Genomic DNA, 4,680 nt, shown 5'->3' with positions numbered 1-4,680 from the left:
ACTGAGGAGAGGAAACACTGTCACCACCGTAAATCCACTATAATTGAGAATTTCAATAAGCATTTCTCTACGGCTGGCCATGCTTTCCACCTGGCTACCCCTACCCCGGTCAACAGCACTGCACCCCCCACAGCAACTCGCCCAAGCCTTCCCCATTTCTCCTTCTCCCAAATCCAGTCAGCTGATGTTCTGAAAGAGCTGCAAAATCTGGACCCCTACAAATCAGCCGGGCTAGACATTTACAAAATAGCCTCCAATACCCTACTCAATAAATTGGATGCAGTCTATCACAGTGCCATCTGTTTTGTCACCAAAGCCCCATATACTACCCACCACTGCGACCTGTACGCTCTCGTTGGCTGGCCCTCGCTTCATACTCGTCGCCAAATCCACTGGCTCCAGGTCATCTACAAGACCCTGCTAGGTAAAGTCCCCCTTATCTCAGCTCGCTGGTCACCATAGCAGCACCCACCTGTAGCACGCGCTCCAGCAGGTATATCTCTCTGGTCACCCCCAAAACCAATTCTTCCTTTGGCCACCTCTCCTGCCAGTTCTCTGCTGCCAATGACTGGAATGAACTACAAAAATCTCTGAAACTGGAAACACTTATCTCCCTCACTAGATTTAAGCACCAGCTGTCAGAGCAGCTCACAGATTACTGCACCTGTACATAGCCCATCTATAATTTAGCCCAAACAACTACCTCTCCCCCTACTGTATTTATCTATTTATTTATTTTGCTCCTTTGCACCCAATTATTTCTATCTTTAGTTTGCACATTCTTCCACTGCAAATCTACGATTCCAGTGTTTTACTTGCTATATTGTATTTACTTCGCCACCATGGCCTTTTTTTTGCCTTTACCTCCCTTATCTTCTTATGGCTGCAGGGGGCGTATTGACTAACTTGGAAAAAGGTTCCCATTTCAAACGGCCTCGTACTCAATTCTTGCTCGTACAATATGCATATTATTATTACTATTGGATAGAAAACACTCTCTAGTTTCTAAAACCGTTTGAATTATTTCTCTAAGCGAACCAGAACTCTTTCTGCAGCCCATTTCCTATCCGGAAGTGAGATTTCCAAAAGCGAGGTCTTTGTTCAAGAGCTTGTCTATAAAAGGGCATGTCACTTGGGACTATAGAAACACGTCATACACCTTCCCCTTGGTGTCAAGCGGAAGTGAGAGCAGAAATGACTTGATTATCTTGTTCTGGGATTGAATACATCCTCTTGGAATGAGAGGTCCGCCATTATTATTTTTTTCGAAGGCGCGAAGTTGGACCTGGAATCGCCTCCTGGAAAACCGTCGTTATGGGTGAATATGATCTCCGGCTTAGATTTTATTTGATACATGTCACAATATCATCCTAAAGTATGTTTTTTCAATATAGTTTAATTATATTATTGAAATTTATTCGGGACTTTAGGCGTGATGCGTTGGAAGAATTTGTTCAAGAAGGAGAGGTTAGCGCCGCACGGCCAGTGTGCTTGCTAATTCAAGAGGGAAAGAGTTCGTTCTGGATCCAAACAAAGACGGTTCTGGACAAAGGACCCCTTGTACAACATTCTGATGGAAGATCAACAAAGATAAGGACCCAATTTGGGATGCTATTTCATATATCTGTCGWACTGTGCTATCGCTACCYATTACTTGGAATCAATGCTGTTGTGTGTTAGCTATTGCAGTAAGCTAATATAACGCTATATTGTGTTTTCGCTGTAAAACACTTAAAAAAATCGGAAATATTGGCTGTATTCACAAGATCTTTGTCTTTRATTTGRTATACACCATATATTTTTCWGAAATGTTTTATGATGAGTAATTAGGTAGTTGACGTTGGTGTCTGTATTTACTCTGGCTACTCCCGTGCTATTTCTYACTGTAGCTATGATGGTAGCAGTAATGTAAAACTGATTTATAGCTCAAATATGCAKATTTTTCGAACAAAACATAGATTTATTGTGTAACATGTTATAGGACTGTCATCTGAGGAAGTTGTTTCTAGGTTTGTTTGGTTGGATCTTGGTTAGTTAGGTTGGCTTTGTGCATGCTACCTGTGCTGTGAAAAATTTCTGTCCTCTTTTGTATTTGGTGGTGAACTAACATAAATATACGTGGTGTTTTCGCTGTAAAACATTTTAAAAATCGGACACGTTGGCTGGATTCACAAGATGTTTATCTTTCAAATGCTGTATTGGACTTGTTAATGTGTGAAAGTTAAATATAAAAAAAAAATAGATTTTGAATTTCGCGCCCTGCACTTGAGCTGGATGTTGTCATAAGTGTACCGACCTCGGGCTTGCAGCCCTAAAAGGATTTATCTCACCTCATTTGCTCACATTTTATATACTTATTTTCTCTACTGTATTATTGACTGTATGTTTGTTTTACTCCATGTGTAACTCTGTGTTGTTGTATGTGTCGAACTGCTTTGCTTTATCTTGGCCAGGTCGCAATTGTAAATGAGTACTTGTTCTCAACTTGCCTACCTAGTTAATCTTGGCGCACGGATCCCTTTAACGGGATAATTTTCGTAAACAACCGCTGAATTGCAGAGCGCCAAATCCCTCAAAAATACTKCAAATATTTATTTTCATGAAATCACAAGTGAAATATACCAAAACACAGCTTAGCTTGTTGTTAATCCACCTATCGTGTCAGATTTTGAAAATATGCCTTACAGCGAAAGCAATCCAAGCGTTTGTGAGTTTATCGATCACTAGACAAAACATTACGAACAGCTAGCAGCAATGTAGATTGGTCACGAAAGTCCGAAAAGCAATAAAATTAATCGCTTACCTTTGATGATCTTCAGATGTTTGCACTCACGAGACTCCCAGTTACACAATAAATGTTCCTTTTGCTCGATAAATATTATTTTTATATCCAAAAACCTCCATTTGGTTGGTGCGTTATGTTCAGAAATCAACAGGATCCAGCAGTCATGAAGGGAAGATGAAGATTCCAAATTGTATCCATAAAGTTCGTAGAAACATGTGAAAGTTTTTTATAATCAATCCTCATGTTGTTTTTAACAGAACTAATCGATCATATTTCAACCGGACGGTAAACTATCAATACTAGAGAGAAAGAAAATGTCGAGCAACAACTTTCGCACGCATGAACTAATCAAAGGACACCTGGCCATCCACTGACGCGTTTTGATAAATCTCGCTCATTTTTCAGAATAAAAGCTTGAAACTATGTCTAAAGCCTGTTCACAACCTGTGGAAGCCATTGGAAAAGGAATCTGGTTGATATCCCTTTAAATGGAGGATAGGCAGGCAATGGAACAGAGATTTTTCAAAATAAGAGCCACTTCCAGGTAGGATTTCCTCAGGTTTTCGCCTGCAAAATCAGTTCTGTTATACTCACAGACAATATTTTGACGGTTTTGGAAACTTTAGAGTGTTTTCWATCCTAATCTGTCAATTATATGCATATTATAGCATCTGTGTCTGAGAAATAGGCTGTTTACATTGGGAACGTTATTTTTCCAACCATAAAAATTCTGCCTCCTAGCGTCAAGAAGTTAAATAAGGTGAAATAATAAAAAATAAAAAATAAACAACGAACCTAGGCACACAGCCAAGGCAATGCAGGAGTGGCTTCGAGACAAGTCTCTGAATGTCCTTGAGTGGCCCAGACAGATCCCAAACTTGAACCCGATCGAACATCTCTGGAGAGACCTGAAAATAGCTGTGTCCTAACTGACAGAGCTTGAGATGATCTGCAGAAAATAATGGGAGAACTCTCTAATTACAGTGTGCAAAGCTTGTAGCGTCGTACTCAAGAAGACTGAATTCTGTAATCGCTGCCAAAGGTGCTTCAACAAAGTACTGAGCAAAGGGTCTGAATACTTATGCAAATGTGATATTTCCGTGTTTTTTATTTTTATATGTGCACAAATTAAAAAAGAACAGTTTTTGCTTTGTCATAATGGGGTATTGTATGTAGATTGATGAGGCTGTAACATAACAAAATGTGGAAAAGTCAAGAGGTCTGAATACTTTCCGAATGCACTGTATATACCATATTTTATTAATAATGTAACAATAATACATTATACTCAAGGCAATGCAACAGGAATCAATCCTTGATTGACAGTACAGTTAACTGAATATGTCCCACTTTAAAGCCCATCAGTTCTCCCTTACCATGTCATAACTAAGGCCCAGAGTTTTTCCTGGTCAGGGGACATAGTCTCGAAAAACTGCGCCCTCCTCCTAGATTGTTTATTCTATTCAGACAATCCCCATAAACAGTTGTTTAAAGAAAATAGGAAAGTTTGACACATGTCTCCCTGTCTGTCTGCCTGTTGCATGTAGGGCAGTATGTTTCAGATAGACATGCACTGGTGTCGTTATTAGAGTAGGGAGCACGTGCTAGAGCCCTCCCTTCGGCTCACTCGTATCACCCCATACCCTCCCTTCCTCACCTGTTAGGCTTCCCACCCTTCCCCTGAGGCTTCCCACAAGGCACCACTGGGCTACTGTTGGTGGATAAAGTATCTATGGCTGTCACAGACTGGAAAACAGTTCTGAGTGAGACTGATGGGGAGTAGATGATGAGAAAGAAAGAGAGAGAGGGGGAGAGAGCGATATATTAAGAGAGTGAATGAGACAGAGAGTAAGAAAAATTAGAGAGAACTAGAGGTAGATAGTTTTTCAAAAATG

This window comes from Salvelinus sp. IW2-2015, linkage group LG4q.1:29 (assembly GCF_002910315.2).
Source record: "Salvelinus sp. IW2-2015 linkage group LG4q.1:29, ASM291031v2, whole genome shotgun sequence".
NCBI classification, from domain to species: Eukaryota; Metazoa; Chordata; class Actinopteri; order Salmoniformes; family Salmonidae; genus Salvelinus; species Salvelinus sp. IW2-2015.
This window is presented reverse-complemented; position numbering follows the sequence as displayed.